We start from the raw sequence: 21,725 nt of genomic DNA on the forward strand, positions 1-21,725 counted from the left end.
CCAGTCGCCGTACGACGCCTTTTAAAATAGTATTATTATTATTATACACGGTGGTCCAGGTGTCTTGTGACCCCTCCCCCAACCTCCCCCCATTTAGTTCTATAAAACTTTTAAATAAAAATCGAGCAAGGTTTATTTCAAACGTTACGGGTCAATTCATCGCGGGTCACAAGACGCCTCTGGACCACCCTGTCGACTCTGCCGGACTGAACATATTTTGGCATCAACGATCAAACGCGCAACCATAAAGTCGCAGGCGCGCCAGGCAAACGGAAAGGGATGGGCGGGAGGGTAAGGAGTGGCGCACAGAGGCAGGGATGATGGGGCATACGGGTACAGAATTCACTTTTAACGAGCAACTCTCAATGCAAGAAGGAATCGGCCAAACGTCCCATTGTGGCAAGGACGCTTCTGAAAAGTTAATCTCGAGACTCGCGGAGGCTTTTCTGGGTGAAGGGAAACCGTCGTTATTGCCGCGTTCTCCATATCAGGAGGATAAGACGCCACCTCAATGTCATTGTGTGTACGTGTGCTGAACTTCTTTCCCACCGTACGTTGACCAACCGTGCTCATCAGAGGTGCACCACAGCCTCTGACAGCTCCTGCGGCGTCGGGGGTCCGAGGGCTGCAGGAGCTGACGGTGGAGACTCACGGCAGGGCGTATAAACGAATCCTGATCTGGTCCACAGACTCAGAATATGTATTCGTACTCGAGGAAATCCGATGAGCTATAAAGCTCTCTTTCACAGATGTCCGGTCGGGACAGGTGAGAAGGTTTGAACGACAAACAATAGGAATACACGATAGGAGTGAAAAGTAGAGAAAAGGTTAGCAAATCACTTTAAGACATAATATACAACTCAACTTGTTTTTATCTTTACCAGGTAAAGCCCCTCTAAGCTCGTTTCCAGAAGCGGCCTGGCCACAAATGATCGCTCAACGAAGTGGCTTATCACATGGACATTTATAGCAGCAAAATACTCTAAATAATATAGACACACACACGTGCTGGATTATAAGATGCACCACCCTCCAACGTTTGCTTTATAACAGAGGGGGAAAAAAAGTGTCTCATAATCCAGAGAATATTGCATTTTTGTTCAAGGGCAGAGAATGATGAAATGGAGTGGGTGCTCTATGTGCATTTGGTTATTTTTTTAAACAAAAATAGACGGACAGAAGCCGGTTCGACCGGTGTGTGTGTGTGGTCTCACTCTGTCTACCTGTGTACACACTCCCTTACCACCCTCTCCTCTCACCTGTGCTCGTGTGCTTGTACAAAAAGACAAAGATCCCCCGTGTAGCCTGTAACAGACTGTTGGGGCAAGTACTGTTGGCGAGCACCGATTAAAGCCGGCACAGCCCACGAAGGGGTGGGTGGCCAACACCACGCCCGGCCGCCTTTGTCTCCCCCAGTGGCGATGTTTACACACCGCACAAAGGTACTCTTTTGAGGCTGAGTCGACCTAGGGGAGGCCCATGACCGGTTCGGATAATCGCTATAACTGGTGTTGGCCGTGAGCAGGAATCGAACCGGGATCGCCGGGTTTGTAGTGCAGCGCGATTCCCACTACACTACACACACGTGTACACACAGACACACACGTGTACACACTGACACACACGTGTACACACACACGTGTAAACACACACATTCGTGGGGGGGGGGGGTAAACATAGTTGCTGAGCACAGGGGGCAAAACATACAACGGCCAGTGACAAACATCACCATCAAAGTTGTTAATCATCAAGAGTTATAACACATTTTGATCGAGAAAAGTACAAAATATGCGATGCAACGCATACAACGGCAACTTATCACGTATATGGTTGGCTGCTATAGCCTCCTTTAATGTTGCATTACACCAGTATATATGTATGATAGATTTAACATTTAACGAGGCGACTACATTTGAGACATCACTAAACTTGATTGTTATTACAAAATGCTACAAGACAAATATGTATCTACCACCTCGCGACAATCAATGTAAATCATTCTTGCTGCATGAATGCACATTATTGTGCATTCCGTTCGTGTACCCAGTTATGCCTCGCCGAGTCTCCCTCGCCTGGTATGCAGAAGGTCGTGGGTTCGATCACCGACCTTGACGCCTGCTGTATGTTTGGAGTTTGCGTGGTCTGCCCGTGGTCGTGTGGATTTTTCTCCGGGTCCTCCGGTTTTCCCCGCCACGTTTAGAAGCATGCGTTCAGAGTATTCGGCTGCTAGAAATTTCCACGTGATGATGATAAGCCACTTCATTGAGCTATCAGTTGTGTCCAGGTCGCTTTTGAAAAAGAGATAAATGTATAGCTCCGTGGGCCTTACCTGCTAAAATAAATACAAAGTTTAGTTAAAATTTTAACAGGAGGGGGCAGTTACGGAGGAGGTGTTTAGTCGCTCTTCTGGAGGATACTTCCACCGCGAACTGTCTGTGCAGAGCGACAGCAGATAGGAGAGAGAGAGGCTCGGTGGACGATTCAGATGAGATCGGTCGTGGTACAGGCGGGCGATCTTGTTGTCGATTCAGCTGGCGATGATGGGAAGCCAATGACGACGACACGGTGGTTGCATGACATCATTGTTTTCGTCTTTAATTTAATCGCGTAGTTACTTATTACGTAGGTTATAAGAGTTATAGATTACAAGTTTTAATGGTTAGTAGACTCGTAGCAGGATTATGCTGATTGCTGAGTGAGCTGCGGTTGAAAAGTTTTAAATAACCTCTATTCGTACCGTAATATAATTACAAAGTCGTCGGAAAACTGACATCGCGATCATCCTGATCGTGAAATTTGATATTGCATCTTCGAAAATGATAACGTGGGAGAACTGCTCTTCACCGACGAAACGGAACGGTTGAAATTTGACCTTTGCCACTGTAGATATCTCGCTCCGCGTGTGCACGCTAGTCAAAGTGAATTCCTAAAGCCATCTCACAGAAGGGCATTTCACGTCTCTTTGACGGTGGAGAAAAAAAGGTTGTGGCGAAAGGTTTTCATCCACGCGAGCGCTTTCGATGTCAAGCAGGGAGATTGAGTGAGAGGGGTGTGGACGCCTCCCTTGCTACTCTCACTGCGCCTTATTCTTCGAATTACGAAAAAAATCGAATGTTGTCTCCCGCGGAGATGGAGTAACGAAATGAGCTCCTATTGCGGGAGCTACTTTATGGGATTTCATCGCGAGACCGCGAGAGATGTCGATGGCTGGCAGTAGTCTTCATCCAGCAGTAGATTAATCGGAATGTTCCTTGTCAGCAACAGTTGATTGGATGGATGCAAATGTGTAGGGAGCAGAAGCGTAGCGTCCCGAGTTCGATTCTCGCTTACGACCAACACCAGTGACGATGATCTAAACCGGTCCTGGGCCTCCCCGGATTAGAAGACTCACCCTTAAATGAGTACCTGATGCGGTGTGGAAACATCGCCACTTGGGAGACAAAGTTCAGCCGGGCGTGGTGCTGGTCACCCACTCCACCGTGTGCCGTACCGGCCTTCATAGGTACTACTCCTTAACAGCACATGCTCAAAAATGATATTAAGGCTATAAGGGAGATCTTTGTCTTTTATCTACCTTTAATGACAACGGGCACAAGTTTGAGGTGCGTCTTATAAACCGTATACTGGAATCGACGTTGTTCTTGCTCAGTGCACCACAGTACCTAATAATGTTACGAAACGATCAAAGTCTGGGTCTTAACTCAGGCTCATTGATTTGATCTCACAGTAGCGCCTCGATCTGAGGTGAGATGTAGCTGGAGCCATCGTCACGCCTCAGATAAAAAAAATAGTGTAGTTTTATTTGTATATCTATATTTTAAGCGATGTATTTTTCCTATTCTTTGTACTCTTTTTTTCGTATCGTTTGTTGTTGTAATGTTCTGACATGCCCCGACTGGACATGTGTGAAAAAAGAGCTTTATAGCTCATCGGATTCCTCCATTAGAAATCAAGATTCTGATTATGATAATTGTTTTGCCAATAGTTGAACGGACAACAGTGAGAGACTGTTTGAATGCGAGGCCTGCATTGGGCTGTGGTGCTTGTCTCTTGTCCACCAGGTCACCCTTGGTTGTCCACCGCGTGCACAAGAGACTTGGGCGTCTCGAGACTGAGGATCGTAGAGGACCTCAATGGTCTTCCTTTCCTATACGTTGCACCACGATTGTTTGTTTTGCATTGTTTGTTCGTTTGTTGTTGTAGCTTTCCGACTCGCCCCCTTTACTGGACATCTGTTGAAAAAGAGTTTCATTGCGCATCATATTTCTCCAGGATAAATAAAGATTCTGATTCTGAAGTCGCGGGCCACACGTCTGGCCCGTGGCTGCTCACCTGCTGAAAGAGTCCATCTAAACAAAGAAGCCGCATTGCCAACGGCGGAACACAAAGGTGCAGCCCTGCAACTGGCAGCTCACATCGCTGTTGGCAGACGGTGCCTTCCCCCTCTGTCGTGGGTATTTGGGGTCTAATCTTCCACGCTGGCCGTGGGAGTACCCCCACACTTTGCCCCACCAACACACGACTCGTTGTAGTCTACCCATCGATACACTGCTAGGGGGAGTTTACGAAACCCGCACCCATTGTTTCATTGGCAATTGATATACAAGCTCAAAAAAACAATTATTTAAGCCTCACCACGTCCATGTGCGGCATTTGTAAAGATACTTAACATTTAATGACATGCCAATTAAATATTAATCTTGAAATTAACCCACATTTTTATGAGTTACGGTCGTGAATATTTCATCACCGGTGCGTTTAATTGGGTTAAATTGCTCGTGACCACAACACACCACGTCGCTAGGAATGTGCCCACTCGCGTGCCAAATCTCGGCAGCTAAGCAGGTATTGAGCCTGGGTAGGGTTGACCCGTGTATTCATTAATACATTCTAACTTGTATGGAATTTATCATTGACTGTGTCCCCCCACCCCCATCTTGAGCGTATGTATACGTCTCCACCTCTCCCCCATCCTCTTGTAAACGAGGTCACGTTACACGGGCTTCGTGAGGAACGAGAGGTGGGTGGGTGGGGGTGATTTTACATTTCAAAGGGTCTCGCGAAAGGTCGAATTTTTGTGCGTTCGTGTAAACAACTCAAAAGACAAAATAATCACTAGTGTCCGTGTGAAAGAATAACAGCAACGATATAAATAAGCAGACGATTATTCCTCCTAATTCACATAATTGTCCCTCTCCATAAAAAATAATAGTTTATAAATCTCAGCACTCGTATCTAACAGAGAGGGGGGGGGGTCCTTGCCGATAAACATCTGGAAGTTCACCAGCATTAGCTGAAGCGAGGCCTTGACTGTGCTGGTGAGACACTGGGTGTTAAAACCGGTTCAGAGTTTGCTGGTGTCGATCCAATGCTGCTGTAATGATGCACTCCCAAGTAAGCCGTGTGGCTGATGCGATGCGTTAAACATACTTTAATATACTGTATATAGATGAACATATATAAACGAGAATGGGGCGTAGTGTCTGTTTCTTTTTTGTGTAACTAATTTTCTAAGCCGACTGTCAAGGTTAGCATGGTCAGAGCAAGACGGTGAGAGATGGAGAGGGACAGGCCGGGGTGGAATCTCGGGGGAAACATCCCTGGCTCTGCTATTTTCATCGGCGGGACTTGCACTTTGTATGTATGTAGGTTGAACATAGGAGACCTGATGATGCAGGCAGTGATGTGAAGGAAACTGGCACTGTTTGGACACACGTGTAGGATGCAGAACAACAGGAAATTTAAAAGTGTGCTGTTTGGAAAAATGGAAGGAACAGGAAAGAGAGGAAGACCTCACGGAGAATCTCTTAACGACAGCGTAAAGAGATTGGTGCCAGAAAGTTGTGGCCCCGACTTGCACACATTGGCACAGGACATAGGAGAGTGATGGAATGTGCAGTGGACCCCTACGGGCTATATGCCCATGGACTGTGATGACGATGATGTTAAACTTCTTACGCACCGTACATAGCCAACCGCGCTTATCGGAGGTGCAGGGGGAAGGACAACAGATAACAGATTTAGAATGGACAATGCCAGCTGGCTTCAGCCTGGTTAGCACTTGAATGGGAGGCTGCATGGGAACGCCAGGTTTAACGTGAAGTAGACTTTCGCGACCAATATCATCCATAATATATTTTTTTTGGGTTAGATCGCGTAAATTTAAATGTGTCGCTAAACCCGCCACCGCCCGACACAAACTGTACCCCCCCCTACTGTGCCAACTTGCTGTGTTTTAGCCGCCCGGCGTTCTGCTCGTTGTTGTGAGCGTCGCTCATCTGTCCTCCGTTGTTGCTGGAGGGCGACTGCCTCCAACTGCCCGGTAGCCTCAAGGTGCACCTAGCCTGGCACTGCCCAGTAGCGTCCTTGTGAGGTTTGTCTATTGTGTGTTCACTCTCTAACACACAGGTGTGCTGTGCTAGTAACGAATTGGCCCATTTTGTTAACGCGACAAACCTCACTAACAGGCCGCGTCGGGTGGCGGCGGGTTTAACGACACATTGTCATTTACGCGCTCTACTCTCCTGCCTAACAGCCTCTGATTACTGAGAACACCAGAGGTGCTGAAGGGTTTGAGCTGGGTGTGAGGTGGCCAGGAGATGGCAGTGCTGCGACTCTGGTGAAGTCCAAAGCCTCCTGCCCCATCAACTGCGAATGCGCCCTCTCCCACGCGCAATTCTGTCGGCGTTGCTGCGACCCACGGGAGCGTCAACTTGGATTGGATTGAACAAAAAAACTGTTGCTCTTCCATCCTGCCATGCGAAAGACAATAGATTAATGAACCTATCTGTACGGAGCTTTCTTATGCGTGAGCCTCTTCCTGCGCGCGCCCTTGCCCAGCAGTGGAGACGTTCCAGACTGGACTGCCGACAATGATGGCAATTATTAAAATCGTCAATTTCTTGCACCGCACGCGATGCAGAAATCGTTGTTTCGTTGGATTGCCCGACAGCAGTTTGCCTGCTGCGAAACGTTGGCGTGATGGCCTAAAAAACCAATATAGGCTGGACTGGAAACAATATTTTAAAACTCAAATAAGATTTACAAAAACTAAAAAAAACCCCATTGCCTGCACAGTGAATAACAGATAATTTAAATGCAGCATCAGCTAATAATGTATATAATATAATTTAAGGTGGCGGGAGGGGGGTGTTGGATGACGTCATAGTCATTAATTAACGCTGGCCCTGCCCACAGGGCGCCACGTGCTGGATGATGTCATCGTCCTGCTACCCCCCCGCCCATACCAACACCCGCCATTCGCCACGAAGTGACAGTGGCGTCACCACGGTGCCCGTGCCAGGCTAGGTGCACTTTGAGGCTACCAAAGGGAAGTGTTGAAGGATCGCTGCTGATAGGGGGCTCTCGGGACAGACCCTGCAGGTGCCATGGATTGGCTGACTGAGATGTGACTGGGAGATGCACCACCAGCTGTACCCACCTACTGTGCCAACTTGTTGTGTTTTAGCCGCCCGGCGTTCCGCTCGTTGTTGTGAGCGTCGCTCCTCTGCCCTCTGTTGTTGCTGGAGGGCGACTGCCTCCGACTGCCCGGTAGTCTCAAGGTGCACCTAGCCTGGCACTGCCCAGTAGCGTCCTTCATGAGCCTCCTCCATAGAGGCCGATCCTGACACCGTTGGTACCAGTCATTGGCAAGTCCCCTTAGCTCCACATCCTCCCGTGCCACATCAGCTCCCATCTCTTCTCTTGCCCGAACCGCGCGAGTTTAGCCCCCTCTATGAGGCCACACAAAAGCCGAATGGACGTGCGGTGGCTGGGCATGCGGGCCACATGACCCAGCTGGAGGAGCTCACCAATGGGAATGTGTCGAGATCTTTCAAGGATTTGTGAGCTCCTCACACAATCCAGCCTGCAGGTTAAACCCAGGATTGACCGTAGGCAGGCCCGCCTGAATGTTTCTAATCGGCGCAGATGTTCGATTAGGGGGGGGGGGGGGGTCCACGTTTCACAAGCGTAGAGAAGGGAGGGAATGGCTGTGGCCGAGAAGACACGAAGCCTCGTGTCTTCTCTAGCTTCCACACAGCATGACGCACACACAGCCCCCCACTTACCCCATAAACCCTACAGCTCCCCCCTAAACCCTACAGCTCCCCCTAAACCCTACAGCCCCCCTAAATCCTACAGCTCCCCCCTAAACCCTACAGCTCCCCCCTAAACCCTACAGCTCCCCCCTAAACCCTACAGCTCCCCCCTAAACCCTACAGCTCCCCCCTAAACCCTACAGCTCCCCCCTAAACCCTACAGCTCCCCCCTAAACCCTACAGCTCCCCCCCCCCCAGCACAGCCCCCACTCTGGCTCTGCCCTTTCCCCCTATAGCCCCTCCCCCTCCCAATGCCCCCCCCTTCCCCTAACAACAAAAACATTCCTCAATGTTTGTACAGGACGCGTGCTTTGAACTTCTTTCGTACCGTACGTAGTTTACCGTGCTCGTCGGAGGTGTCAATAACGCCGTGTCTGTCGTCTTGAGATTGAAACACGATCTAACAGGCGACGTTTCGTGTAATGGTCCCTTATCTGCTTATCTTCCCTCACCCGTTAAGTACTGTAGACAATTTCTTTCATTCGTACGGGGTCACGACCAAGGTATTACGATGCCATAAATTACTTTATTTTTGTTTATATGCCGGAGGCATGTCAGTTACATCTATATGAGCTTCCACCACCCGACACAGCCACACAAATCAAGTTGTCACCTGTGCCAACACAATGTGCAAATCGGTTTTATATTTCAGAAAAAAAACCGGTTTTATATTTCAGAAAAACCGGTTTACCGATGATGTATGTCCACGCACACACGATGCAAGCGGTCCTAACGCACCCACCACACCAAGCCCCAAGGCCTTCATCAGCAGTGGTCTCAAGGCGAGCAAAACTCTGGACCGGTTTCCACATTCAGTGCCTCGTCGGCAGTCAGGCTTGAGCTTGAATTTCCGCTCACTGCACCCACGTTCTTGCCCACGACACGGCAACTTTGAAGGGTAAGAAAACCGGCGCACAAGGGAATCTCGTGAGATTCGCAGCATACGCGAATCATCATTCCGAATCCCGTCAGCTGCCAATCGTTATAATCTGCCGCCTATGCTGCTGCTACTGCAGCAATATATGACACTATGTAACACAATTTTTGTTCCTGGGTAATAAGTGTTAATTTTTTTTAATTGCTTATGCCTCAAAAGTATAGAAAATGGCTATTACGCCCCACAAACTTTGTTGTTTTTTTTGTGACCAGGACTTTACGTGTAGGAAAAGACACAAATGCACACGTTTTCTCATTGAAAATAGGTACAAAATATCATTGTCCTGGTCACAAAAGCAAAGTTTGTGGGGAATAACAGCCATTTTCTGTACTTTTGAGGCATAAGCAATTAGGAAATTATACTTACTACCCAGGGACAAAATATGTTTTGTTACACAGTGAATTATTCACTCTCGCGGAAGAGCCCCGAGGGAGAGAGACACAAGACGCGAGGCGGACAAAGCAAACGGGGACAGGAGGCGCGGTGCCTTCGGGCCGAGTAAACGCGAAAAGCTGTTAACAGCCAAAATAGTAGATTTTTGGGGGGGAATTCGTCCGTGATTCTGAATCATCAACATGCTAAATAGAATGGTGACATTCTCAACGTGGACTCTGACTCTTCCCTTAGCCCCGCCCACTGCCCCGCCCCTTCCCACTCCTTCTCCCGCCCCCTTTCCTCTCCCCCCGCCCCCTTTTCCCCTCCTTCTCCCGCCCCCTTTCCTCGCCCCTCCCCCTCTCCTCCCCCTCTCCTCCCGCCCCCTCTCCCCCCCTACCCACCCTCGCCCCCCGCCCCACCTCTCCCCCTCCCCCCATCCTCACGCCTCCCCCCACGCCCCTCCCCCGCACGTCTCTTCCGTAGCCACGCACAGACGCGAGCCACTACCACAACCACGACTACCACAACCACCACGACTACCACAACCACTACTACTACCACAACCACCACCACTACCACCATCACTACTACCACTACCACCACTACCACCACCACTACCACCACCATCACTACTACCACCACCACCACAACCACCACCACCACTACTACCACCGCAGCAGCAGCAGCCGCAGTCATCGCCGTCTCCCTGATGAACGAGGTGAGCGAGGGCCTCGCCAGGTCACTTGTTTTTACTAAAGTGATGGTGGACTCGGGGTTGTGTGCGCGTGTGGCACGGCGGGCGGCGGGTGGCGGCATTCTGTTATGGTCGTGAGCCACGGAGCAGCACTTTGAGCCCTCTGCAGCGCAGTCATTCAGACGTCAGCGTGGTGCGCGCCGTTCTCTCTCTCTCTGTTCTTCCCGCTCTCAACGCCGTTGTCGGTCGAGTTTGGGGGGGGGGGACCCGGGGAAGCCTGGGGCGTTGTACCTGCGCGGGGTTATTTGACCATACTTCACCGCTGGCTGCCCAGTGCTGGTAGCATGGAGGCGAGAGCATGTGGCATAGAAGTTCAGTGCAACAATGGATGTGTGTGTGCTATGCGCTGCCCTCTGGCTGCCCCACCACAGTGGGTCAGCCGTTCCAGGCACTGTCCAGCCCACTTACCCGGCCTCAGCACCTGCTTTAGCTTCTCAGATGTTGGCACCATGGACCAATCAACCATTCTATACGTGGCAACACTTAGATGGAAGCTCATGTCTTGTCAATCGCTGGGACGGGTGGTTTGGAGGTCTCTTCCTCGCCGTGTCGGCCGTGGGAGGCTGCCGGTTTTTTTTTGTCGACGTTTCGCACCACGCGGGTCACGGCGTTGGCGAAGGGTGAACGACTGAACCGCTTCAGATGTCATCACATCGCCACTGATGTTAGCCCTGGCCGGGAATCGAACTCGGCTCGCCTGGTTCACGCCAGCCGCCCCCCGACACCGCTCCACACCTACAGGTCATAATACTGTACACTATATGATTCCAGATTTAGTTTAGAGATTGACATTCCCTTAATGGATTATTTCATCTGTCTGTTGCGGAGCGTTTGATTATTAGCCGCACATATGCATGCGTGGTGGGGGGGGGTTTCTCCGGGATTCCCTGTTTTATCGCAAATTTATCTTAACGTTTAAAAACAATAAATGCGCCAAATGTCTAAAAGTAGCAGGACCCCCCCCCCCCCCACCGAATAACGCGTCCCGAGACCTCGGGGAGGCTTTTGATCGAGACTGGGGGGGGGGGTCGGCTTTTGTTGGGGTAAGCGCTGTTTCAGCATTTCGTTCTGAGCACGGGGCCCAAAAGGCGCCGAGCGGCCAGCAACAAACGGCGAGAGCGGGTCGAGCACGCTGGGGGGGGGGGGGGGGAGCGCGCGTGCGTGCGCGTGCGTGGGATGGCGATGCGGGCGCGTGCGTGGGGATGAGATGATGAGGGTGACGTCACCACTCCCCCCCCTCCCCATCACTTTCGTTGCCGTGGCGACGCTCGCGTTATGGTCCAGATGTGATGAAGGTGGAAGGCGTTCATGCAGTGGCGGTGATAATTATTGGATGTTGTTGTTAATGATGATGATGGTGATGGGGGTAGACCAGATGAGAAATAGTATTGTTATCCTGTGGACTATAAAGGGTTAAACAGACGATGTTGATTGGTGAAGGTTTTCGGTTGAATTATGATTTTGATTTGTGATGTATGCATGCATGCAGTGTAGTGGTTAGGGCACTGCACTATGAATAATGCCACCCGAGGTTAATTGCCGCTCGGGGCCAACATTTGCGGCGCTAATTTGAACCGGTGTCTGTCCTCCCCAAGGTCAACTCGGCCTTAAATGATCACATGGTGCGGTCTCTAAACCTCAGCACTGGGGAGACAAAGGCGGTCGGGCGAGGTGTTGGTCACCCACACCCCCTCGTGTGCCACAGTGCCGTCCGTCATCGGTGCTCGCGACGAACAAACTTGCTCCAATAGTTTGTAAAAGCCACATTGGGGGGATTATTGTCTTTGTTTATGTATGCATGCACATTCCCATCTGTTTGGTTGTACTGTACGTATGGAAATGACTTGATTATCATCGTGATCAGCCAATGTGTATCCTCCTCTGCTGGATGAAGACCTCCCTCCGCAGGATGAAGACCTCCCTCCGCAGTGGACGTGATTCGATCACTCGATGCATCGTTACGCCCTTGCACCCCGCGCTGGCAATGAAGCAGGGCGCATGAACTCATTGTCCAAACTTGCATAAACGTGGAGAATTACTCTCCCGGGAATGCCGCAGGGCAATGCAACCACTTAGCTGTTCCTCGCTAGGAGGGGATAAACGGCAGTCGTGGTGGTTGAGGCTAACGATGCAGTTTCTTGTTTTAAGTCGAATTTGTTTAACCACGTGAGCAACTCAAGATTCCAGGGAGAGCCCCATTTATCTATAATAAAGGATTTTTTTGGGGGGTGTTAGATCACGTACATATAAATGATTTGTTAAACCCGCCACCACCCGACACAGCCAATTAGTAAGGTTTGTCACGTAAATAAAACGTGCCAGTTCCTCACTGCGTGAGCACACCAGTGTTTAGGAGAGTAAATTCGCAACATTTACAATTTGAGTAGCGTGACGTTTCGCTGGTGATTACAACAACAACAATCAGCTTCATCAGGCGATTTGCCAGAATTGTGAAGACGTCCTCCTGCTTTGGTTCTTCAATCGAGTGAACGTGATGCCATCACAGTGAGCTTATCAGGTGCGAAGACCATGGGGGGCTGGGTTTAATGTGGTCCCATTTGCAATAGTGACGAAGCTGTGTCACCAAAGTGGCAAAAGGCAACAACAATAAACAAATAACTACCACATCATGGGACCTCCTTTGCCAGCTCCAAAATATGAGAATAGGTTTTCCCCTTTTTTCTGGCAACAAAACAGCTGTGTTGAGATGTTAAAACACCAAACTGAAACGTTTTACAAGGAATCATGTCTGTATTAACCACAATACCTGTGGTCAGAATGCAAACAAAACACACTGATACTATATGCATTATATTCTTGGTTCTTTCGGTAAAGTCACGTAGAAGGGAAACAATAAAATAATAAAAATATAAAACAATATTATTTTATTGTTTCCCTTCTACGTGACTTCACCGAAAGAACCAATAATATGAATCCCTGCAGTCACGAAAGCTTTAAATCAAAATATATGCATTGTCTTTGAAACTGATTGGTCCACACCAGAGACGGCTTTCTTTTGAGCCTCGTCTCAAAACGGTGTTAGACCAGAGGATGCCAAAAGGCATACAAAGCACAAAGACAACGCACTATCAGAGTAATGAGAGCTCGGGGTGAGCAACTACATCATGGGACCTCCTTTGCCAGTACCAAAACATGAGAATAGGTTTTCCCCTTTTTTCTGGCAACGAAACACGCTCGCGAAACACGCTCGCGGAGATGGAGCGATGCAGTCATCGCAGGATTGCTGCTGCGTTGGCTGTCGACAGTGCCGGGCAGGCCTTCTTCCAGCAATGTTTCCTGCCTGGTCAGTTGTCCGAGAGGCAGCATTCGTTCCAGGAAACATAATTGTATTTAATAGTTCGATTAACGTTTCTGCGCCGTTTTGAATTTCTCCAGCAATGCGGTTGATTGTGGCCCCAATTCCGACACCCCCCCCCCACCACTTCTCTAATCGTCAGCCTTGACGGCGGCGTTTGTAACGACCTGAAAAAACGCCCCATACCTCGACTTGGTGAACGCGCGCGGATCGCCCTCCAACCGCATCGGTTCGCTTGAGCGGCGCCGTAATAAATTGCCAGCCGTTGTTCACGTGAAAACTTGACTTATTTACTGGGCTGCGTCCTACGGCATTGGCGTTCTAGCCACGCGAACGACCTCAATCAAAAATACCTTCTGAATCTGATAATTATCGGTAATACTACCGGAGCCAGCCTGAACACGCGTGCCTGTTTATTTGCAAACCCGTCGCTCTTTCGGACTGCGTTCCTATGCCACCATGCGTGCTCGTGTTTACTTCTCTGTCAAATAATTTACTCGGAAAATCCCTCCGAGATGGTCCTCATTTTTATTGGAGGTGACGTTTTTGGCAGTCCGTAGCCCTGCAGTAAATTTCCCATTGCATAACCCCCTTCTGTTTAATCTAGTTTTAATGTTTGAACCTAATTGTTTTGTTCAAACTGTTAGGATTTGCTTTTATGTGTTCGCTTGTGTACACTGTGGAAATGGTTGATGCTTCTGCTGTAATTAATTAAACCCAGGTCTCCCGTAGCCAGACAGATTTATGGCCTCAGTCGGCTCTTAATAGATCATATGGGTCTCTGGGTACACGTGATGATGTGTATGGGTGTCCGTGTGTCGGTCTACAGTGAGGGAATAAGTATTTGATCCCCTGCTGATTTTGTACGTTTGCCCACTGACAAAGAAATGATCAGTCTATAATTTTAATGGTAGGTTTATTTGAACAGTGAGAGACAGAATAACAAAATCCAGAAAAACGCATGTCAAAAATGTTATAAATTGATTTGCATTTTAATGAGGGAAATAAGTATTTGACCCCTCTGCAAAACATGACTTAGTACTTAGTGGCAAAACCCTTGTTGGCAATCACAGAGGTCAGACGTTTCTTGTAGTTGGCCACCAGGTTTGCACACATCTCAGGAGGGATTTTGTCCCACTCCTCCTTGCAGATCTTCTCCAAGTCATTAAGGTTTTGAGGCTGACGTTTGGCAACTCGAACCTTCAGCTCCCTCCAGATTTTCTATGGGGTTAAGGTCTGGAGACTGGCTAGGCCACTCCAGGACCTTAATGTGCTTCTTCTTGAGCCACTCCTTTGTTGCCTTGGCCGTGTGTTTTGGGTCATTGTCATGCTGGAATACCCATCCACGACCCATTTTCAATGCCTTGGCTGAGGGAAGGAGGTTCTCACCCAAGATTTGACGGTACATGGCCCCGTCCATCGTCCCTTTGATGCGGTGAAGTTGTCCTGTCCCCTTAGTAGAAAACACCCCCAAAGCATAATGCTTCCACCTCCATGTTTGACGGTGGGGATGGTGTTCTTGGGGTCATAGGCAGCATTCCTCCTCCAAACACGGCGAGTTGAGTTGATGCCAAAGAGCTCCATTTTGGTCTCATCTGACCACAACACTTTCACCCAGTTGTCCTCTGAATCATTCAGATGTTCATTGTCAAACTTCAGACGGGCATGTATTTGTGCTTTCTTGAGCAGGGGGACCTTGCGGGTGCTGCAGGATTTCAGTCCTTCACAGTGTGTTACCAATTGTTTTCTTGGTGACTATGGTCCCGGACAGCTGCCTTGAGATCATTGACAAGATCCTCCCGTGTAATTCTGGGCTGATTCCTCATCGTTTTCATGATCATTGCAACTCCACAAGGTGAGATCTTGCATGGAGCCCCAGGCCGAGGGAGATTGACAGTTATTTTGTGTTTCTTCCATTTGCGAATAATCGCACCAACTGTTGTCACCTTCTCACCAAACTGCTTGGCAATGGTCTTGTAGCCCATTCCAGCCTTGTGTAGGTCTACAATCTTGTCCCTGACACCTTTGGAGAGCTCTTTGGTCTTGGCCATGGTGGAGAGTTTGGAATCTGATTGATTTATTGCTTCTGTGGACAGGTGTCTTTTATACAGGTAACAAGCTGAGATTAGGAGCACTCCCTTTAAGAGTGTGCTCCTAATCTCAGCTCGTTACTTGTATAAAAGACACCTGGGAGCCAGAAATCTATGTGATTGAGAGGGGGTCAAATACTTATTTCCCTCATTAAAATGCAAATAAATTTATAACATTTTTGACATGCGTTTTTCTGGATTGTTTGTTGTTATCCTGTCTCTCACTGTTCAAATAAACCTACCATTAAAATTATAGACTGATAATTTCTTTGTCAGTGGGCAAACGTACAAAATCAGCAGGGGATCAAATACTTTTTTCCCTCACTGTATGTCATTCTTTGGGTCCCGATGGGTCTCTATGGGTCTCTGTGGGTCTCTGTGCAAGTCACTCTCTACTGATGATGACTGTCGATGAGACGAAGAAAGTCTAAACTTGTCTGGCGTTTGGCTGATGGGATGTGTACTAAACTTTTTTAAAAATGTTACGTGGAGGGACATATTTCTTGAAGGTAGTATACAGTTTACTTTATTACAGGCCTCTATGTAAATCTACGGGGCCATTTGTAATGCATTTATAAGTATGCTATTCTTAATATATGCTTGTGTCCATGGATCTTTGCAAAGTGCACAGTGTCTTTGTAAGTCTACGTGTCTCCATGTAAGTCCACGTGTCTCTATGTAAGTCCACGTGTCGCCATGTAAGTCTGTGTTTGCCTTACTTACGTACAGGGCTCCTTTTTTTATAACAGCCTCCTGGGCTCAAAGGGCTTTTACCTGACCATAAATGAACGCCATTTACCTCTCGCATCCTCTCGCCGTCAGTGACAGCAGCCACGAGAAAGGGACCACGGCTCTAGAGACGGGGGGGGGGGGGATGGAAACAAATTCCATGCAAACCCGAATATCGTTATCGTCTATCTGTCATCTGTGGTTCGATCTAAACACAGCCTTGAAACTGTCGTAAGGCTTTCCAGAACGACCACTGAAGGACATCTGTTTATTCGTTTTGATTTTGATTCCGCACGTCAAGTCCGTTCAGTAATCGGCATGGCAATGCAGATGTTATAGTGCGATGTGATTGTCTTATATCGCATGCGCGTGCGTGTGTGAGCTCACGCACACAAAGACAAAGATCCCCCGCATAGCCTCTAGCAGGCTGTTGGCGGAAGGTGCTCTTGACGAGCATCTATGAAGGCCGTGCGCACAACAACCACCATTCACCACGGACGGCGCTTGTGCCAGGTTCGGTGCACCTTGAGGCCGCGTGAAGTGTCGAAGGCTCGCTTACAGGAAGGAGGTCCCACTGGACAGACCCAGGTGTTATGGGGTTGACCGACTGACTTGACTGGCAGTTGCACCACTTGTGCTCCCCACTGTGCCAACTCGCTGAGTTTTATCCACCCTGCACTCAGCTCCGCTTAATAATTTAAAATCGCCGTCGAGGCGCTTGTGGGAAAATTGCGCGTCGCGTCGCCCATTGTACAGCTGCCGATGCCGGGAGAGCAGCCCCCGTTAATTAAAGTTAACGATGACGGATGATGACGACGGTGAACAAATTACAGTCGCTGAAAAGTTCCGCGGAGAAGTGTGCAGAGATGGACCCACGCCTGGAATTGGATTGAGAAGACGGAAAGGCGGAACACGCGGCCGTTTATTGACATCGTTCAGAAAAGTGAGGTTCGGGCAGGACACGTCACAGACAATGGCCGAGGGTCAATAACCAGAATAATGATAACAGAGTGACAGCCAGAGAATGGAACTCGTCAGCCGAGGAAGTGCAACGAGGAGTGGAGTGTCGGTGCAGGGTGTCCGCAGGATCGCGAGAGGTTGCGGCGACTTAGGGAGGCCTTCATCCAGCAGCGGATTGACCAAGGCTGCTGGTGACGATGATGACGACATCCGGCAGAGAGAGTCCTTGCGGATGATGATGTGGTGGACGTTGTTGCACCTCGCAGCGTAAGAGACTCACAAAACCACACGCGCAAGCCCTGACTCCCATCACAGTTGGTTCCCAACACTCCGCGATTAGAAATTAATCCTGCCCATCTACGTAATTGTGTAATGGGGTCAAACAAGCGGTGTTGACGCAGCGCTGAGTGGCTACGTGATTAGGTAACGAGCATCAGCGTCGCCCTGTTACAGTGCCCAGTGTCTCTTTTTTTTGGCTAGAAAAGCAAAAAAGACGGGATGCGACAAATTGGCACACCGAGAGGTTGGCCCTTGTATCTCCTGGCGGGGCAGCTGCCCTTGAAAACAATGGTTTGCGGCTTCTCGAATCAATCCCCACCGTTTATCTAAACTACATTTTTTTTATTTTATTTTACCACACCGAGCTACGTAGCTCTTTTTCAGAAGCGACTTGGCTATAAATGTAGCTCAACTAAGTGGCTTATCGTCAAGTGGAAATGTATAGCAGTGAAATACTCTGAATGCATGCGGAGGGAAAAACCGGAGGACCCGGAGAAAAATCCACGCGACCACGGGGAGAGACACATGCAAACCCTAAATATACAGCAGGCGTCAGGGTCGGGATCGAACCCACGACCTCCTGTATACCAAGCGAGGTAGTTAACATCTCGCTACCATGGCGCCCCTATCTGCGCCGTGCGCCGTGGTAATGTCCATTGTTTGGGATTCTATATGGGCACCCACACTGCCAGACGGAGCAATCCATCTAGCTTTGAAAATCGTAAGCACCACGATTATTCTCCTCCCGGTAAGAATGTGCGAGCGTCGTCAGGCCTCTGGCAAGCTCGCTTAGAATCCAGGATGCGGGGCGAGGCTTGTGCCAGCAAGTGCCTGCGTGTGTTTCTGTTGTTGTTGGTGGGGGGCGGCTTGGAGTTGGGGGGAGCGGAACTCGTGAAGGTGACCCGCCCGCGGTTTATTTATCCCACCGAAAAAACGTCGCCGCATCCTTTCCATCGGCGCGCGCCCGGTGGCCGCGGCGAACAGAAATTCGTTTTACCGGCGCCAAACACGTGCCGCTGCCATCGTCAGCAGCCACGATCGATCCACTGCCGGACGAAGAAGGACGAAGGAAAATTAAGGGCCTCAACTGAGCGGTCGCGATCCCTCGCGGTGCTGCGGCATTACAATCCACCGGCGCACGAGCTGACCTCGTCGACGCATCTGCACGGCGGATGTCTGTCTCAGGCGCGTTCTTCCGGACTTTGCCTGCCAGCTCATGGCTATTCTTCAGCCGCCGGTCATCGTCCCCTTTCGAACCATGACGCATCCTGGGTCCGGGCCCACTAACTTTTTTTGTTGTTAACAGTCGGAATGACGTACTTATCCTGTGTTCTCGCCACACCTGCCGATCGCTCTGCTTTTGGGATCGGCCAAACATCCCCAACGCAGGACCCTCTTGAAATATTGTTTTTAGAGACTTTTACTCTCGGTAATGGTTATTATTATTTTGAATCCTCATCATAATCGTCGACTATTGTCTATCCACTGCTGGTTTGAAGGCCTCGCCACACCGCCACCATCCCTCGTTGCCCAGTGCTGGTACCATCTGATCATCTCACTCTTGCACGTGAACATGTCTCATTGCTCCATCTCCACATTGGTCGTCCTCTTGACGTGTTACTGTTATTCTCTAACGTTCAATTGGCTCACCGTGTTGGATGTTTGACAGTGAACAAGTGGAGTGAATTTATGTGCTTGATATTTCACCCTCGGCAATGCAATTGTCCCGGTTTATGGGTCATGTTTCAATTTGAGGATCGATTGTTACTTTGTATTGTTTGTAGCGTCTCTTTGGTATTGTCTGTCTCGTACGTTCTGTCTTTTTTGTACAGTCTCATTTATTGAATGAGGCTGTTGGCTACATGAGCAGGGCCCACTAAAAGTGATGGCTAAAGGGACTTACCGAGGTCTGAACGTGACTTTCAAACACCTTTGGCTGGCCACACATTTGTAATTAATCATTATTTACCCAGGAAAGCTGTACTGAGTCTGAAGACTCTTTCTGGAGGGTTCTGGCACATTGGGATGTTTGGTCAACCCCAATGCCATTCTGTGTTTTTTTAAGCTATGGGAAGAAACTGTAGAACCTGGAGGAAACTTATGCAGAACAGAGGGAGAACAGACAAAAAACTATTCCTAGTAAAATATAAGGCATATAAAAAGCCGGGGATGGAACCCAGGACCTTCCAGCTGTGGGGCGCAAGCAGTTACGATACACACATGAACGCTATCCGGCAGTAACGCGAGAAATCATTATGGCTCCCCTCTACTTCACTGACGCGATGCGTGTGACCGCTTTCCGCTCGCCAACCCGCTCTCGCAGTGCCAGACACGGTACCGGATATTTGCCGGTAAGCGGTCGACCCTCGCGTGACCGCTTGAACCTGCATGTGAATTGAAGCCCGCCGGTGCTGTGCGGCCCTGTGGTCTGCAGCTTTCCCCGCCCGTGGGTTGAGTTGCTGAATAACCGAGCACCTGCGTCGTTTGACCCCGAGCAGCAGTTTCCATTGGTGGCGCCATGGTGGTGAGATGTTGACTCGCTCGCCTGATTTACAGGAGGTCGTGGGTTCGATCCCGATCCTGACGCCTGGATATTTAGAGTTTGCACGTCTCTTTCCCCGGCATCGCGTGGATTTTTCTCCGGGCCCTCTGGGTTTTCCCCTCTACGTTTAGAAACACACATTGAGAGTAATTGTGGCTGCTATACATTTCCACATCATAAGCCGCTTCGTTGAGCTTTCAGTTGTGGCAAAGTCGCTTCTGAAAAAGAGCTGTACAGCTCAGTAGGGCCTTACCTAGTAAAATAAAAATAGTTAATAGTTTAGTTTTAGTTTAAACGGCGGTTTCATTGGAGAGCGGTCGCGAGTGCCGTACCGACGGCGTCGTTGCCGCCGTCGCTGCTGTCGCTCAGACGTCACCGAAACGGTCTTCGGCTACAACGAAAAACGGCACGGGCTGTGTATCTATGTTCGGCATGTCGTGTCCGCGTGATAACGTGGACGGCCACACCGGCTGTGTTTTTCGCTCGGACTTTTCTGGCGTTCGTTGCGGCGGACGCAGCGTTCCTGACCACGCGCCGCACTCGGCCAGCGGTTTTATGCAAAAACCTAAGATTTAACATTTTTTTGCACGCACTCCCTGAGCGCAAATGCCCAAAGGCCCACAACTTATTGTGAGAGCTTTGGAGAAGGGACGACGGGAGGGAATGCCAAACCGGGTATCCACCTACTCGGCGGTGGAGCGAGCGGCTCGCAATTAGGAGGTTCCGAGTTCAAATCCCGTTTGGGGGGCCATTCACTCGGCCCATCGTCCCCCTCTGGTATCGATACGATGAGTACCTCTTTGTGGGGAAGTCAACACTGGTTGGCCCATGGATACACTCGCCACCCCCAACGTAGGAATGAGGAATTTCCACCACTGGCTCAGAGTTGTAGACAGGAAACTGAGCACTTGCTCAACGCTCATTTAAGCCAGACATCACTTTGACTTGACTTTCGATTACTGTTACATTCTTTAATTTGCATCCCTTGGTCTGTCTACTGCTGGATGACTGCATGAATGGTTGGCACACTTTAAACAAATGCAAAAATCCCCCCTGCCGCCCCCTCTATCCCCACCTGCCCCTGTATCGTGTTTAACAAGACTGTTGGGGCAAACAAACACAGACACCCGTTCTCACACACACACACAGAACACAAGTAGATTACACTCTTTCAATAAATGTAATCTTCACAAAGATGTCTCCCGCAGTTGACCCAAAAACCTTGGTTCTCAGTAGCCTCCCCAGCATTCAACAATAAAACAACTCTAGGATATGAAGACAACGGGACAATGAAGCACCTTGTCTTCAGTATATAGCGGCAGGAAACGCCGGCTCCGCTCCCGCAGTGGGTAGCTTTTAGGGCAGCCGTATTCCACGCTCTCGGGGCGCTCCGCCAATGAACGTAAAACGTGGCCACCGTGGCGGCCGTAGTGGCAGACTTATCTCTCTCCAAGCTTACAGGATTAATATACGGGACCGCGTCCGCCGTGAACACGCTCCGTGTGCGTCGTGTTGTTCGGGGGGCGGATGCAGGCCGCGTGGCCGAAAACAAATGCTGCGGCGAGCACTTATTTTAAACGCGTGGCGGTAGTAGGTCTCTCGCGACCAATATCATCCATAATATAGGTTATTTTGGGTTAGAGT

At 49.6% G+C, this 21,725-nt stretch overlaps 1 protein-coding gene across 1 annotated transcript in view; it reads left to right on the plus strand.

Moving 5' to 3' along the window:
• The first annotated feature begins 9,860 nt into the window (after nucleotides 1–9,860).
• The window catches only part of LOC116948201 (uncharacterized), a 109,258-nt gene continuing 97,393 nt past the window's right edge, over nucleotides 9,861–21,725 (plus strand). Inside the window, exon 1 of the mRNA XM_032964679.2 lies at nucleotides 9,861–10,129. The gene's annotated coding sequence lies outside the window, so the exon portion shown is untranslated. The remainder of the gene's footprint in view (nucleotides 10,130–21,725) is intronic.

Source organism: Petromyzon marinus, chromosome 32 (assembly GCF_048934315.1).
Source record: "Petromyzon marinus isolate PM22_M1 ecotype Great Lakes invasive population chromosome 32, UKy_Petmar_22M1.pri1.0, whole genome shotgun sequence".
Taxonomy (NCBI): domain Eukaryota; kingdom Metazoa; phylum Chordata; class Hyperoartia; order Petromyzontiformes; family Petromyzontidae; genus Petromyzon; species Petromyzon marinus.